General features: G+C 47.0%; 1 protein-coding gene and 1 long non-coding RNA gene across 3 annotated transcripts in view; one reads left to right on the forward strand and one right to left on the reverse strand.

Moving 5' to 3' along the window:
- Nucleotides 1–408: 408 nt before the first annotated feature.
- The window catches only part of RNF216 (ring finger protein 216), a 118,958-nt gene continuing 101,656 nt past the window's right edge, over nucleotides 409–17,710 (forward strand). For both annotated transcript variants that reach the window (XM_084641098.1, XM_084641099.1), the window contains exon 1: nucleotides 409–512. The gene's annotated coding sequence lies outside the window, so the exon portion shown is untranslated. The remainder of the gene's footprint in view (nucleotides 513–17,710) is intronic.
- On the reverse strand, nucleotides 5,695–10,007 carry LOC311527738. The gene is made up of 2 exons (XR_014713430.1): nucleotides 9,897–10,007; nucleotides 5,695–7,599 (listed from the first exon to the last, which is right to left on the reverse strand). It is a non-coding gene; the product is annotated as an uncharacterized lncRNA (long non-coding RNA).

The following is a 17,710-nucleotide window of genomic DNA, read 5'->3' on the forward strand; positions in this document are numbered from 1 at the left end:
CACCCCATCGGCTGGGGCTCTGCGCTGCCAGGGAAGGGGCAAAGCCCAGCCCGGATGGGCTCTGTTCTCCACCCCCAGTCCCCTTCATGCTGGGCCCCTAGGGCTGTACTGGGGTGGGTCCATCTGCCCCCCCCCCCCAGCTAGTGCTCTGCCCCCCTCCCCACCATGGCCCCGCCCCCAGGCTCTGATTCCCTCGCTCCCCCCCAGCCATCCCGGGCCCTAGGGTCCCGCTCCCTCCCGCGCAGGTAGGGGGCCGCAGGAGGACCAGCCCGGGCCCTCTCTATGGTGCGCTCCCGGAGACGGGCCCCTTCCGACCGCCCTTCCCTTCCCCGCGTCCTCGCCTCTCTCTGGTCGGAGGGGGCGCGGTCACGTGGCGGCCAGGCGGCGCAGGCGCGGCGCGGGCCGGAAGGAGGCAGGGAGCCTGGCTGGCCGCGGCGGCTCAATGAAGCGGGGGTCGCGGGAGGTGAGGGTCGGACGGAGCGGCCCAGGGGGAGGCGGAGCGGCCAAGCCGGGTGAGTACCCCACGCCGCTGGGCAGGGCCTGGCCCCGGCGGCTTGGCCGCGGCTCCCCTCCCCCCTCCTCCCCCCCCGGGCGTCCGGCGGCCCCCTCCCGTCACCTCCTCCCCCAGCTCCCCCCGCCCCGCAAGCCGCGGGGAAGGCGCCAGGGCTGGGCCCAGAGCAGGGAAGGGAGCGAGGCGGGGGCCGGGGGTTCCGTGCCCGGCACTGCCCCTGGCTCGCCCTGTGACCTTGGGCAAGTCACAGACCCCCCGCCCCCAGGCGCGGCCGGGGTCCCCTCCGGGCAGGGGGAAGGAGGCGGGGCCGGTGTCCCTGGGGTGCGGCAGGGCAAAGTTACTGCGCTGGTGTTTCCTTCGGGCCCTGAGCTGCCTCTCGAGCCCGGCTGGGGGGGGTTACTGCCTCTCGAGCCCGGCTGGGGGGGGGGGGGGGTTACTGCCTCTCGAGCCCGGCTGGGGGGGGGGGGGTTACTGCCTCTCGAGCCCGGCTGGGGGGGGGGGGTTACTGCCTCTCGAGCCCGGCTGGGGGGGGGGGTTACTGCCTCTCGAGCCCGGCTGGGGGGGGGGTTACTGCCTCTCGAGCCCGGCTGGGGGGGGGGTTACTGCCTCTCGAGCCCGGCTTTGGGAGGGGCTCCCTAGTTGTGTAGCGCGTCTGTAATTGACGTGATGCCCCTCAGCAGGGACAGGACCTGCTCGTTCGCCTCAAAGCCCGGACTTCCAGCTTGGAAGGAGCCCGCGAGAGACGCTGCTCCGGCTACAATAGCCCAGGCGAATTTGCTTCAGTGCCTCTGATCTGGTAGCAGCTGTCGAGCGTGTGCATGTTGGCCGCCCCTGACCCTGCTGGCGGAACGAAGCGGGCTAAGAGCCCCTCTGGCCGTGGGCCGTTTTGCCCAGCCTCGCCTCGGCTAGGCCGTGCTGCGTGTTTACCTTCTGAACAACTAGAGCAGCACGCCGGGGCCTGGCCGGGAACAGCTCACAGAAGTACACGAAGTTCGCCTCCCCTTCTCGCCTCGTTTCCTGTTGTGGAACGCTTCGGGCTGAGTAGGAAGCTTGAGGGTTAAAGGAACCTCTCTTTTGAAAAACAAAACCTGACCGGCTCCTTGAGGTTCTCATTTAAAGGGGGGCATGGGTTCAGATGCTAGTGCCATGAGTGAGAGAGCAGCTGTGGAAGTGAAGTGCCAAGTTGTATGAGACACAAGCAGCTCTGCCACATGATAATAGACGATACAATGGTGAAAATGATTGTGTTTGGCCTGTGCTAGCTTTTCTGCAGTTGCTACCATTGGAGCTACACCTCTAGCAGACAAATGACTGTGCAAGGTCAAGGTTTCAAAAGAGAGTCACGTTCCCAAGGTAACTTGACGCTTTGTATTTTGAAGTCAGACCCTTCCTTAGTTAGAACCTAATGCAGTGAAAATTGGAACTAGATTCGTAACTGGTTTCCGGCAGGAATGAGGGAGAAAATTTTTCAGACATGTATCTACAATATGGTATATTTAATCTGGTATATTATAACAATGCCATTTTTAGAGAGTAAGCTTTTCAGGTTCATACCTCTAGTGCTGGACACTGTTGGTGTTCCTGGAAATTAGTAATATAGGTTTGCAAGCTTTACTACTGTGAGCCATCTTTCTTAGGAGTTCTGCAGCAGCTTTTGCAAAAATGCTAATGACAGTTGGGCACTTACCTGTCATTTGTGCCTTTTGAAAACCTCCACCTTAATGACTGCATCCAATGAAGTGAGCTGTAGCTCATTTATGCTCAAATAAATTGGTTAGTCTCTAAGGTGCCACTAGTACTCCTTCTCTTCACTTGTATCCAGTAAATGTCTGAAAAGTGGCCTGTGCTTCAGTCTTGTTTTTTAATCTTAAAATAGCTCTATCTACAGTACAAAAAAGTAAACAGTCCATTTTTCTCTTCAGCTTTTTGTCAAAACTGGTTGAAATTTCAACTTTTTAAACAAAGTTTTGTGTCTTACTCCTCAATCTGATACCTTTTGGTGTTCTTTACATAAAATAAGAAGTATGCTCCATCCACACTCACATTCTTTACTAGAGGTAAGAGTGAAATACTACAGGGCTATGACTTAATTTATTGGTGTCTTTCACCAGCACTCTTTTAAGTAGGTGGTGGTCATGTTTCTGAATGTTTCAGCTCTGATCTAAATAGCTGCAATAGCTTGATAGCTGAAAAAAGCTGCTGATCTTCATGCCAAAATGAAGCAATTTGCATCTGTTTTCATGTCTGTCTTCACTCTTTCCCCCATCCTAGAGTCTTGGTTCTTTTTTAAGTGTCCTCTGTTCTGTGTTTCCTACCCTTCCTCAGACACTGCAGTGTGTAGAAGCTTGACAGTCATAGCTAAGGCCCTGCCAAATTCACGGCCATGAAAAACACATCATGAACCGTGAAAGCTGATCTCCCCCCATGAAATCTGGTCTTGTGTGGTTTACCCTATACAATACAGATTTCACAGGGGAAACCAGAGTTTCTCAAATTGGGGGTCCTGCCCCAGAAGGGAATTGTGGGGGGAGGGGTCACAAGGTTATTTTAAGGGGGTATTTACACCCTTACTTTTGTGCTGCCTTCAGAGCTGGCTGGCTGGAGAGTGGCGGCTGTTGACCAGGCACCCAGCTCTGCAGGCAGCAGCGCAGAAGTAAGGGTGGCAACACCATACCAGGCCATCCTTACTCCTGTGCTGCTGCTGGCGGTGGCTCTGCCTTCAGAGCTGGGCTCCCAGCCCAGCCACCGCTCTCCAGGTGCCCAGCTCTGAAGGCAGCGCTGCCGCCTGCAGCAATACGGAAGTAAGGGTAGCAATACCACAGTCCCCCCACAACTCCTTTTTGGGTCAGAACCCCTACAATTACAACACGCTGAAATTTCAGATTTAAATAACTGAAATAATGAAATTTACTATTTTTAAAAATTCTGTGACTGTGAAAATGACTAAAATGGACTGTGAATTTGGTAGGGTCCTAATCATAGCTCTCTGGGAGAAGATGGGCCTCGATGGCTAGAGAGATCAACAAGATATATCTTACGCCTCTGCCGAGAAGGCTCTTGTGCCTGAATGTACTCTTCCTTTTGTCCCCTGGAATCTTCAGTAGCTGTGTGGGAACACAATGGATATCCACTGCTCCACTGACTCAAATCTTTAGCTGCTGAAACAGTTGTATAGTGCCATGTTGGGAGGGGAGGGGTACTAGCTGCAGGGTAGGATCCTTATTCTGTGGCAGTAGCAAAACGGCAGGGCCAACTTTAAAGATGTTATCCCTGCAATACTAATCAATGTAAAAATTCCATCTGTAGTACTGTTGCCTTGCAAAATCCTACTTACTTCAGTGGGCTTTTCCATATTACATAATCATCTTAATGGGTTTTATTTGCTGGGTGTCTGCATAATGAGTAAGGATATGATTTGGTCATGGAGGTCATGGATTCTGTGACTTTAACAGATCTCCATGACTTCTTTGGCTCTGGCTTTAGCCCTGCACATGCCAGGGTTCAGGCTGTCAGCCCCACGCATGGCGGGGTTCAGGCTTCCGTGATTTATTGTTTATTGTCCGCGTCCTGTCTGTGACTTTTACTAAAAATACCTGTGACAAAATCTTAGCCTTGATAATGAAACTAGATATTGACAAGCAGTTCTTCTCTACAGGAGGTTACAAACACTTGGCAAAAGATTCATACTCATTTTCAGTGGAAGAACTATCATGGCTTGGTTCAGTCCATACTGTGTAGTGATGCTGCCCTCCACGGTTGATGCAAAGCATTATTTAAAGTCTTTTTTGTGAGTGGTATATGATTTTTGGCCAAGCTGATCACTGTTATACAGCTAAATAAATGAGTGCAAGTGGGTGCTTTAAAAGTTTGGGGGGCGGGGGGTGTGAGGAAAGGTGGGATGTATATCGCTTACAACAGGGCAGTATTACTCCTTATTTATTTATTGTAGCACCTTGGTGGTCATCCATGACTAGGGCTCCTTTGTGCTAGGTGCTTTACAAACACAGAACAAAGAGCCTGTGGCTTGCTTTTCATCTTAGACATACATTTCAGAAATGCTTTTGGTGCTATAAATTCCACAGCAGGCAGATGCTGTGTCTTGTTTGGAAATGGGGTGGGTGTTAGTACGGTTATCTGACAGACATGGCCAATTAGTTGCGTGTTTAGCACTGTCTTGTAACTGGACACATACAGTACATTCTAATAGTCTCTAAGTGGCAAAAGTAGATGACTCGTATTAGGGTTAAAATAACTGATATTGAAGGATGAGTTGAAGAAACAACTGAAAGGTGACAGGAAGTGTTGCAAAGTGGCCAGTAGCTGATTAATAAGAATAAAAACAAACAGCAAAGCAGTGAGGAAGTGAGGCCCTATTGCTGTTTTCAGAGTCTGGAAGAAACTCCCATTCATTAGTTTGAAATGTGCATCTAGAAAAATACTCTGACATTTTGAGTAGCTTTCAGTGTAATAGTGCAGGCTAACTCCTATACACTAATGGGTTTCAGTGTGCAGATAAATCTCCGTATTAAGTATTTTTGCATAACTTTCCTGAAACTTGGTATTGAGCCTTGGTATATCATAGAATCATAGAATATCAGGGTTGGAAGGGATCTCAGGGATCTAGTCCAACCCCCTGCTCAAAGCAGGACCAATCCCCAATTAAATCATCCCAGCCAGGGCTTTGTCAAGCCTGACCTTAAAAACTTCTAAGGAAGGAGATTCTACCACCTCCCTAGGTAACGCATTCCAGTGTTTCACCACCCTCCTAGTGAAAAAGTTTTTCCTAATATCCAACCTAAACCTGCCCCGTATGGGAACTTTGTATCAAATCCTTATATAGAAACTTTGTATTGAACCTTGGTATGTTATATAGCCCCTAAGAATAGAATAAGAAGAAAAATCTTTTTGCTAGGAGTAGAATAAGATCTCCCCCCTTCGTAATCAATTGCCCTGTTGAATGAACGAGGTGTGAATGAGCAAGGCATGGAAGGCAACCACCTCCAGACAGCTGCGACCCACCTCAAGAACAATAAAACTTGTCAAGTGGGCTCACTAAAGAAGAGCAGACATGTTGATGGCCTTGGGGGTTAGAAGCAAGCATCTTCTTTTGAAAACACCCTCTTTGAACAGCATTGGGACAAAACCCAGAAGGAAGCAGCACAAAGGACCAGTGGACACAGATACAGATTTTGAATCTGGTATATATTTGCATGAGAGGGAAGCTGCTGTAAATGTGAGGTGTCTTGCAGAGGACTCCGGGTCTCGTCTTTCCAATATGGGAGCATCAATTCAAATCTGCAGAAGCCCGGCTCCACCCCTTCCCCATCTAACTCACTTGGCTAGTGAAGTTAAGGGGAGCAACTAGTTGGTAACAACAACAAGACAGAGTGTGTGTATGTGAGAGCATGAATGTAATATCTGTCATACGTATATGATACAGTGTTAATGGATACATGTATTACCAATAAATGTAGTGCTTGCCTTATTGCCCCTGAAAAGATCCTGTGCAGTATTTTAAGTACAACAAGTGCTTGCAGTAGGCTTCATTCTTTTCAGGGGACTTAAAACTGTGCTAATGTTTCTCCAGTCAGAAACGTGTTGCATGTGGACTCCATCTGGAAACCTTTTAAGTTTTGGCTTAAATGATATAAGTCAGAAAAGTGGACTTGTGTTCTGAAATCATGTTAGATTTTCTTTTCCAGGCAACTAACAAAGATGGGCCTTCACCGAACTAATGACCTTTTGATTGTGGGGGTGGGTGGTATTCTGAAGTTGCTACACATAACTTAAATTACTGTAAATGGGAGTTATACAGACTGTGATAGATCCCTTGCTATTTACAGTAAGTACATGGCCAGTAGAAGCCATGGAATATGCAACTTATTTGGGAAGCTATCTATTAGCCCATGTGATCAAGCTTTAGGTATGTATGGACATGATGGTTCTTATAGGCTTCAGTGCAGACACAATTCATTGGGTAAACTGTCTCCTCATGACAAGCGTCTGTCTGTAACACTAATTTGAAAAACCAAATCAACTGAGAACCACAGTAAAATGTTAAGCAGCTGTCTGAAACTGATGAGCAAAGAAATGTACAGTTAATATGTTCAGATCATCCATAGCTTGCCATGTTTCCTGAAGTATTGCAGCATAGAGAATATGGAATGCTTTACGCTGATCTGAGTCACAGATGTGGAGCTGAAATTACCTTGTTTTCAGTTGTTGGAACTCTTGCATTGCTCTTATAGAATTCTGGCTTCCATGCTGATTCATCTTGCAATATCTTAAGTGTGGAATTTTCAGACTGATCACTGGTCCCAGTCCAATATCAGTTTTCAGAACCAGTGCGCCTCTCTAGGTAGTGATCAGCCCAAGTTTCTAACCCATTGCAATTATGAAAGATTCAGTGTTTTTGCTGCGCTGAATGTTAACTATTTTTAAAGGACAGTTAATATTTGTACCTGTCAGGGTTCCCTCTTCTAGGCAGTTTTCTATGCTGTTGACACTCTAACAAGTCTTGTTTCCGCACGCAAGAGGCGTTATAAATGCCCATTTAAATAGAGAAAGTATTGAATTTAGGAAATAAGTAACGAATTACACTGAGGCAAATTACTATGTCTGTTTCTGTCTCCTGCCAAGATAACTAGCTTCAGACAGCTGGCATACTGGGTCAGTCTTCTGCGAAGAGGCACTTGAAGGTGGTTGTGAGAATGAGAGGTGGTTAATGGGGAGTGGCAAAGCTGGTAGTGCAAGGGTTCAGCTCGGTGTTTATTCTCTTTGAGTTCTCCAATGGCACTGCTCAGCCAGGGGAAATGTAAATCGAGCGTGGGTTCTGGCCTCTGTCTTCATGGAAATCTGACATTTCATTGTCCGTGATGCTTGTCAGTCATGTTAAGGCTGTTTTTAAGGTTTGTCATTGTCATTATTTATAACTCAAAATGTAACAAAGTTGATGAACCAAAAATGTAGCCAGCTGCTTGGGCTCTGAAGATTATTGTGATGTATGATACTTCAAGTTGATTTCTGAAGACAGGCACTGTATTTCTCATTCACACCAACTTTTCACCTCTGTAGGTTGGCTTGAGCAACTGTCAAAACAAGTTTTTGGTGAATTAACATTTGTTTTGATAAGCTTTTAACTAAGGTCTGTAGAAGTCTGACTTGCTGTTTCTGTGCACTATAATTCAGAAACATGTCCACCTACTATAGATGCCATTCATTTTTTGAATTACATGTGGTAAGAAACTTTACAGCAAAGGGACTGCCAGTAAACCTCGTCTGTTTTAGTAGCACCTGCTATTCGAGGACCTGAAAGTGCTTTATAAACACTAACAACTTCTCAGTACTGGGAGGTGGCCAGTATTGTTCCCATTTCTCAGTCAGAGGCAAGTGAGAGGCAGGTTGTGACTTCCCAAAGGCATCGAAAAGCCATTGCAGAGCTGGAAATGGAACTTACCCACTAGGTAACATTCCTAAGAAGAGCCGATTCACTTTTGGTTTTGATGTGAGAAAATAACAGCTCTCCAGTGCTTCTTGCAGGTCACTTTTGCTTAATAAGGTACATAAAGACTAACACCGAACCAGGATTTGAAAACATGCATTTATCCAGGCTCTAGTACAAAACTTTCCCTAATGGAGAAGTGGGTTAAGATGGCTACCTGAGTTAAACTGACAGACTCCAATGTTCACAACTACATGCAGCAGAACAGGGAAGCTGACCAGAGAGTTGTCAACCTCAGTCCGCTGTTGTTTCAGAGGACTCCTGTAATATTTTTGGGGAGAGGAGGCAGCTGCAGCAGTGCAACTGAAAGGGAGAAAAATAAATATTCCTTTCCATTTTTTCCCCTACACAGAGAACTTGCAGCTGCATATGATTTTCTATTCTGCCGCTGCTTGTAGGGTTTTCAGCAGCAGATGAGGGAAACTGGCAAGATTCATAGGTTTTTAGCTCTGCTACAGAACATGGTTAAAGTCCCATCTACAGCAAACATTGGAATTGTATTGTAGTGGATCAGGCTAACCTGTGTAGTAACTGGTATCCCTTTGGAACAGTTGTAGTATAAGTAAAGTAGGCTTGTAATTATTAGAATATAGTCTTAATTTTAATACCACATCAACAGAGCACTCAACAGGTTTTGTTTTTTATTTGTGGCTCTGCTCACTGGTCCATACAGCCTATACAATTAATAGGCTGCTTGATGAAGTACAATTTTATAAATTCCCTTGCAGGATTTTTGGACTTTTCTAGATGAAAACATACTGCATTTGGCATTTCAGATGTGTGAGAGACTGAGAGGTGTGGGGTTCAAAAACAAAGGCAAAAGGGAAATAATTTTTCCAAACCAAGTTTGCACAGGCTACAGCCAAACCTTCTTAGCTTCATCCATAGTGACCCTTATGTTTGGAGAGCATTTATTTTTGACTAGATGAAACTGATGGATTCTAACTGGTGGTCTGATGTCACCTGTAGAACTGAAACATAGATGTGCAGTGCCTGCCTTCAAAGCATTTTAGCTGGTCAGCAGAGAATTTATTTTGTTTGTATGGACTTTTTAATTAGTGGTAGAGTACATAAAGTAGAGAGACCTCAGAAAAGCGTAATGTAAAATACAGAACGCTTCTGAGACTGGCCACTGGCTAGTTATCCTTGTTTCAGTTCTGAGTAAAGATGCTAACTCCTATGTCTTTCATATATGAATACTTGTGCTTTCAGGTGTCTTGACACATACTAATTAAAAAACAATCAGATAAAAAAAGTCAAACCCTAAACTGGCCATTCTCATGTGACAGGGCTGAAGCTGGTCCAGGGGCTGCCGGAATCCTGCCTGCCAGCCATGCTCTGCTTATGAGAACATGCAATCATGGCTTCTCCTGAGCAGAGATGAGTTGAAGGCAGAGAATAGAAGGACCATTTCACAATAAAACAAAACATACTTGCCAAAAAGAGGCCTCACAGTCTGTTCTTGTGAATATCTAATAATTGGGAATCGTTAGCCCTTGAATGAACACTAATACATTCAGATTTCTATTCCAACAAGATTACCTCTGACCAACTTTTTAGGTACAGCACATTGTTTGTGTGCACTTCTCCAAATTATGGAGAAGTAGTTCTGCATCCATGCTAGCAGAAGAGTTTATGAATGCACTGTGGTAGATACTAGGGTAGCAAACAACTCTTGCAACAATTAACTAACTACAACTTTGGTTTGCATCTTTTAGAAAAGAGTACTGTATGGGTAATTGACACGCTTCTGGGTAACCATAGTAGCAAGCAACTGATTTTTAAAGGGACACTGCCAACTTAAATCATATGTTGTTAATCACACAGTAGAGGTTAGTTTGCATTTCTTAAGTTATTAAATCATTTAAAATCCTGTTTACGTACCTGCGCTCCTTTTCTGTTGGCCGTAAGAAATGCAAGACATAAACAATAAAAATCAGTTGTTGTTTTCACTCAGAGGTCCTTAATACTGGAATGTTTGGGTCTCAAATGCTTCAGGGGAACATCTGCTTGTTCTAAAAACAGCTTTCACTGAACCCTCTTTTTTAAAAAAAAAAAAAAAAAAAAAGGCCTCTGTACAAATTGACCCCTGAAACTCTCCTTTCTCCCCAAGATAAGCAGGCTAGCTGCTGCAATAAAAGATATTGTTACTGTTCCACCCAGTCGTACCTTCTACCTCATTTCAAACTGTCCCTGTTAGTGAAGAGTGGGTTATGCTCACCGACTCCACCTCTTTTGAAAGTGAAACTGTGGTAACTCCAGTCAGAACACAACATGCACTCCCCTTTTCTGTTTGTCCTTAGTGACGCTCCCTGGTTAGTGCATTATGGATGGATCCACATCTAAATCAGATCTTCCTGAGTGCTGCTCAGTATTCTCTCTCCTGGATTCTTCAGTCCACTGGGTTCATTCTCTGCTCAGCTGCTCTACATTTGGAGTACCATGAGAAGCCCTTATGCTCACTGTGTTACAACTAGTTTCCCTGCCTCCCTTGTCTCCAATGCTGACTGCTGTTGTCAACTTAAGGTGGCTCTGAGATTCTGGCCTGCATCTGTTGGTTTTGAGCTGATCTCTCCCTTGCAGCTTCCATGAGCTGCTTCTTTTAGCCCTGATTCTTGACAGCAGTTTGCCAGCTGCCTGCATCACTTCATGCTCTTGCTCCCAGCTGCAGCATGTTGGGGTTAGTCCAGCCAGCAGTCCTATCTCTCTCGCTCCCCGTTAAGAGCCTAGGCTGGAAGCTGGAGAAGCAGCCTTAAGGGCTCTTGAAGATGTGCATCCAAGGTGTTAAACAGCAGTTTAAAAATCACATTTATGGCTGGATTTTTGTATCTATTCTTGTTACAAGTAACACTGAAGATTCCTGAAACTGTCGAGACAAATAAGAGGAAAGACTCTGCACTATTTTTACTTTATGTATTTTAGTACTTTATATACTAGTAGATTCATTGTGTCCCTTCTGCAGGCAGCCAGTCAGTTTCTCCTGCTCTGTGTGTGCCTTTTGCACAATGAGGAAAAGAGAAATGTATTAAAAGTAAGAAAGCAAAGTCAAATAGGTTGTCAGTGGCACTGACAGGCAGGTGCAGCACCCGAAGCCTCCTCAAGTTTCAAAGAATGGTTTTAAAGTAACTTCAAGTTAATTGTGTTCCTCTGAATCAGGAAGAGAGGCTGTCTGCCTATCTTCATTTCAGTAGAAGTCACAGCTAATCTACAAGAGTGAAAACTAGAAGAAAAACGGATGGCTGTTGTAATGGAGTGTGTTGAAAAGCAGATCACATGGTTTTACATGACATTCCTTTGGTCCCCACCCTCAGGACAAAATAGCTTCTTAAAACAACTGTTTGTTTGAAAGATGAGTTGTGAGCTGTTTCGGAAGCCATTTGTACCACCGTGTGTGTGTTACTTCAAAATTCCAGTACAGTTGTATTTCTAATAACTGAACCATCCCTCTAGTGAACTGCCAGCATGACTTTTGATTATCCCAACATATTTGCTGTGGTCCAAAGGGTTTGAATGGTTGAGATTCTGTTGCTCTATCTCAGGCAAGGAAGTTGCAAGTTAAAATTCTCTTTTGGAGTGTACAGGGCAGTGATTCTCAGTCTCTTTACCATTGTGAGCCGCATATGCAGTTCTCTGTGGTGGTTTGTTTTTTTGTTTGGTTTTTTTTTTTTATTTTGGTGGGCAGCATCCACACTATATATACATACACATACGCTACCTGTATGGCCCTGAGGATCTCACATGTGTTGCAGCTGTGTGCTGCTTGGGCCACGGCTTGAGAACTGCTGTTCAGATTAATGTTCTGTACAGTATCTTAGTGCTGAGTTATCCCTTCACTTGCAAAACTTCGGGGTTCTTCACTTCACTCTTGTTGCCGGCACCCAGTGCCAAGAGGCTAAACAACAGCTGAAGTTGGTTCGTTACCTGGTGTGCTACACCCAATAATCACAACGGGGTGGAGAAGCAGAAAAGTTTATTTGAAGCTTCAAAAAGGTACAGGGAGATTTGAATCTCAAATCCTGTACACAAAGCAGGAAGTTACACAGGCTTTTATACATCCTTTTTCCCAGCATACTTATCCAATAGCACGCTGCCCCAAGTATCCATATAGCTAGCCAATCCAGTTCCCAGCTAGTTCCCTGGTTCTCTGTATCATTTGTTAAACTATACATAAAGCTGCTTTATTCAGCATTGTTCTTCCATATCTCCCCTGTTTGGCCTTGCTTAGTTTCAGGCAGTCTGACTCTGCAACATATTGTTGCAGATTCTCAGCATAAGTGCTGTGTGCGCCTCCAGGCGGGGGGGCCAAGGACACTTGGGCCTAGTACGCAGAGCTGCTGCGAGTGCCTCCAGGCGGGCGGGGGGGCCAAGGACACCTGGGCCTAGTGCGAGGGGGCTTCATCGACACTCGTGGTCTTCCATCCCCTCGAGTTACCTAGTGGCCATGCCCCAGTGTCCCCAACAACTCCCCCCTTTGAGAACACTCAACAACCTTGGCTCTGAGTTTTCTCACTTGGGCTACTTATTTCTTTACAATAGGACTTTGCATAAGCACTTTGTGATAGCCCTGAAGAGAATGACTTTTGCGAAAGGGCCCTAACACATGATACTGCACAGCATAATACCAGTAATACAAGCAATACAGGAAAGAGAATTTTCAATAGCAGGCTAAATAAACCACCAAGCCAAGACGACAAACCCCAGCCTGAAAACAAGGTTTGCAACCAATCGTTCTCTGGGGCAGTATAGGCAACCTGTGCTCCGGCTCGGGCATGGGCCTCAGCCTGTACCACCTTTTCATAGATCTCATAACTGCTATCATTTACATATACACAACATCGGGGCCCGACGAGGCACAAACCCCTCCTTAGGATGCCAAGAGATAGTCCAAAGCCAGCCTGTTTTGGAGGGAAAACGTCCTGAGCTGCTGCACCTCTTTATTTAATGTTTTTACTGCTGACTCTAAATCACTAACCGAGTCCTCTAACTCTAAGGCCACCTTCTCAAATACCATCTGCAGCCTTATAGTATAGCAGCCTATGCATGCCATGGCTGGCCCGGTAAACAGTGGCGCTATTCCCAGTACAGAGCACCCTACAAGCTTCTTGGTTGTGAGGGGATTCTTCATATTCCAATGCCATAGTCAGTCGCTGCAGGGTCTTTTCTCGTGACTCAACAGAGGTGTCTCGGGCATTTCTAATCTTTCCTTTGGGCAGTGTGGCAGTTATGGAAAGATGAGGAACTCTATGAGCTATATAACAGCTACCTGCCCAGTTGGCTGGCAGCACCTTGTAAGCCTTTCGGCCACATACAAAATAGTGACCCTGTAGGGCCCAGTAACGACTGTTTCTTAAGGGGATTCCTGGGATATTTAAGGCTGCTTTGGCTGCTTTTTTAAACAATTTATATGCCCCTAAGGGGGCATCTTATTTTTTTGATTGGGTACAAGTGGGGGCGTTTCTAATTGTGCCGTTCAAATTACACTCGCCATAGGGACCACTACAAACCCACCATTGGCTTGCTACATTGGAGATATTAACTGAACGGCAAGTTATATTTCCAAACCTTTCTTTTGTGGTAAGAGTATTTGTAAGAGTTTCCCTAAAAGGGGAGGAACCATTACACCCACACTTTTGCCTCCCCTTTTGGTCTTTATCCAGTACCCATCAGCCCACTGTGTAATAACACAGGAGCTTTTTCCCACAGGACGCCCATAGTGATCAGATTGGTTTCAGGTAAAACATAACACTCCCTCAGTGAGTACTGCAACTGAATACTCCTGGTCCTGATAGGTGGCTTGCTGTAAAGAGGTCTTATTCCAGAATGGCGAGTCTGTTCTTTCCTGCTCTTTGGTGGTGGCTAATTCTGCTAGGGTCAAGGGCAGCATGTCAAGAGGCATTCCCGTTTTGGGGGGACAGTGGAATTGGAGCACATACCCAGCAATCAGTCTGGTTTGTTAAATTAGCAACATGGTGCGCAAGCGAAACAAAGGAGTTATGCTCCCAATATGCACAATTTGGAAATACCAATACAGAGAGTAACAGTGTTACCCAATTAATTATCACCAGAGTCTTTCCAACCCAGGGTCTCCAGTACCTGGGTGGGCCCATTTTAGCATTAAGGTGCCCACTATTTGTGTCTTTTAAACAGTAGCTTTAGCCCGAGATCGTCACTAGATGAGGAGTCAGCAGGTTGGACGGTCCACTGTTCTGCTGACGAGGGGGCGGGTACTGCCTTCAGACGAGAGTGATGGATTCAGTTCTTGTGTCCCTCGATCTTTGCCGCTGAATGGGAGATCAGCAGGACGGTATAGGGTCCTTTCCACTTTTCCTGGAGAGGCTCGTCTTTCCAGGTGCGAAGAAGCACAGAGTCACTGGGCTGTAAGGAGTGGACGGGAGAGTCCAAGGGGAGAGGCTGGGAATCCTTGGTATACCTGTGAAGAGACAAGAGAACAGCAGACAGGGAACACATATACTGTGACAAAAAAACATTACCCAACTCCCATTCCCCTGACAGAACCGGGGTGCCATTCATAGGCCATGCCCTTCCAAACATAATTTCAAAGGGACTGAGCCCTAATCTACCCTTTAAGAGAACGCGGATACGGAGTAGGACGAGGGGCAAAGCATCAGGCCATCGCAGTGAGGCTTCTTGGCACACTTTTGAGAGATGCCGTTTAAGGGTCTGATTGGTATGCTCCACTACACCACTGGCTTGCGGTCTCCAGGGCGTATGGAGTTTCCAGGGGACCTGTAAGGCATGTGAGATGCTTTGAATGATTTTTGATGTGAAGTGTCCCCCGTTGTCAAATTCCATCCACAGGGGGAGTCCAAAGCGAGGAATGATCTCCTTAACAAACTTGAGGGCCACTGTTCTGGCAGTGCAGTTACGGCATGGGAAGGCTTCTGGCCATCCGCTGAACCGATCCACTATGACAAGGAGATATTTGAACTCTTGGGTCCGGGGAAACTCAGTAAAGTCTATTTGCCACGCTTGTCCAGGGTCCGGAGTGGGTTCTAGGGCAGCTGATGGCACAGGATGTCCCGGTCGGGGGTTATTCTTTTGGCAGACTAAGCAGTCCGCTTGTACCTGGGCAGCCAGGGGTCGGAGTCCAGAAGTGATAAAATATTTTCCCATTAGTTGGATAAGTGCTTCCCTGCCAGCATGAGTGGTTTGATGTAGTTTCTGCAGCATTGGCTGGATTAGGCCCTTTGGTAAGAGGACCTTCCCTTCTGGGGAATGGAGCCATCCCTTCTTTTCCCTGAGACTGAGTTTGTCAGTTAGCTGTCTCTCCTCCCCAGAGTACTGAGGGGTTGGAAGCTCCCCTACTGATGGGATAAGGGCATGCATATGGGCGTTCTCAGTCTGAGGGGATGGCAGGGTGGCAGCATGCTTAGCCTCTCTATCTGCCCGGGCGTTACCTCTGGCCACATCTTGATCCTCCCTTTGATGGGCTTTACAATGTACCACCGCCACTTCCGAGGGGAGTTGTACAGCTTCTAGGAGCCGGAGGATTTGGGGCCCATACTTGACTGGGGAGCCTTGGGCTGTCAGCATTCCCCTTTGCTTCCATAGGCCAGCATGAGCATGCAGCACACCAAAAGCATACTTTGAATCAGTAAAAATGTTGACCCGCTTTCCTTTTGACAGTTCAAGCGCACGGGTCAGGGCTATTAGTTCGGCAAGCTGGGCAGAGGTCCCAGCAGCAAACCTTCAGCTTCCACAGTGTCATGGAGCGTCACAACAGCATAAGCCGCCCTCCTTTGCCCATCTATTACGGTACTGCTACCATCAGTGTACCACTCATAATCTGTATTTGGGAGGGGTACATCCTTTAAATCCGGACGGCTGAAGTACTGGACATCTATGATCTCTGAACAGTCATGTTTCTGTTCCTCTGTTTCTGACAAGAGAGTGGCTGGGTTAAGGGAGGGGCAAGGCTGTAGGGTGACTTCAGAGTTCTCTAACAGCTTAGCCTGGTACCGAGCAATCGGAGCCTGGGTGAGCCAAAGCCCTCCCTTTGCATCCAGTAAGGCTCCGACCGTATGGGGAGTATAGATTTGCATAACCCCTCCCAATGTTAGCTTCTCCGCTTCCTCAAGCACTAGGGCAGTAGCTGCAACCGCCCGTAAACATGCCGGCCAACCCTTTGCAACCTGATCCAATTGCTTAGAAAAATAAGCCACGGGTTGTCTCCATGCTCCTAACAGCTGTGTGAGCACTCCGAGGGCCACCCCCCTTCGTTCATGTACATACAACTGAAATGGCTTAGAGAGATCCGGCAGGTCCAGAGCTGGGGCTTCCATCAATTTTCTTTTCAGGATTTTAAATGCCCTATCAGCCTCTGGGGTCCAATAGAAGGGGTCATGATCCGCTCCTTTTACACAGTCGTACAGGGGTTTAGCCCACAGTCCAAACTCTGGGATCCATATCCTGCAAAAGCCTGCCATACCCAGAAATGCCCTGAGCCGCTTACAATTATTTGGAGAGGAACTTGACAGATTCCTTTCTTTTTTTTTTTTTGCTTGAACGCTGACGCTCCCCTTGCCTTAGCTGTAACCTGATTCCTCTCCACCTCAGACAACAGGGTTCTCAGGAGGATATTACAGTCGTCGGCTTGTGACTACTGAGGCACCCCTCAAAGACTGAAATAAACCTGCTTGCGTTCGTTGAGAATTCCCCAGCCTGTGTTTTAAAAGCTGCTAAGTCTATTGGATTGAATGGCACATGGGTGTAAACTTGCATAGTGGTAGCCTGACGTCCGTCTGCCCCTGGGCAATCCACAACCGTCTCGGTAAGCAAAGGATAGAGTCCCACCGAGGGGGCAATCTCTGTAACCCGAGGCATCCTACCCTTATACGGTGGGGGTGTGGGGGCCGAAGGGGACACCAGCTCTGCCATTACAGTGGGGGTGGGGGTCTGGGGACTAACATTAGCTACTACCGAACCAGTCGGAGTCAAATTACAACTTTGCAGAATTACAGCTCTGTTTTATTTTTTAAAGCCATAAACGGTTGTGCGTACAAATATTCATTCCATTTACCCATTCACTGACAAAACAAAACTAATTGGAGGATCGTGTTGTAATTAATTGACCCTCCTGGTGGCCACCACTCCTGGTCCTCTAGTTGATATTGAGGCCAGTCACCTGTACAGAATCGTTTTAATTGGCTCTTAGTCATTGGATCCGCACCAAATACCTTCCAGTTTGCTAGAATGCACTCTAGGGGCGTACACCATGCCCTAACCCCTGAGCTCTGTCCCTGTCCCATACCTACACGGTAACTCTGGGCGTCCCCAGGTTCCAACAGAGCATACAATCCGGATTTTAAAAGGTTCCTACCTTATCCAAGGGACCGGTTCTTCATCGTGGCCTGCAGCTGCTCCTCCCCCATGTCTAAGGGACCGGTTCTTCACCGCCGTCCACAACTGCTTCTCCACTATATGAATGCATTGCACAGTTGTGCCCTCCGGGGTCGATCAAATCGCGTCTCCTCCGAGGCCACCGATGAACTCACCAGTGCGTGCTGGGCGTCGGTTCTCACCGCAATCCTCGACCTCCAGGAGGGGTCCGGGCAAGGCTAAATTGCAGCCTCGTCGCCCACCCAGGGACGCCAAAAGCTGTTGCCGGCACCCAGTGCCAAGAGGCTAAACAACAGCTGAAGTTGGTTCGTTACCCAGTGTGCTACACCCAATAATCA

The sequence above is a fragment of the Lepidochelys olivacea genome (genome assembly GCF_965140295.1).
Source record: "Lepidochelys olivacea isolate rLepOli2 genome assembly, chromosome: 10".
NCBI classification, from domain to species: Eukaryota; Metazoa; Chordata; order Testudines; family Cheloniidae; genus Lepidochelys; species Lepidochelys olivacea.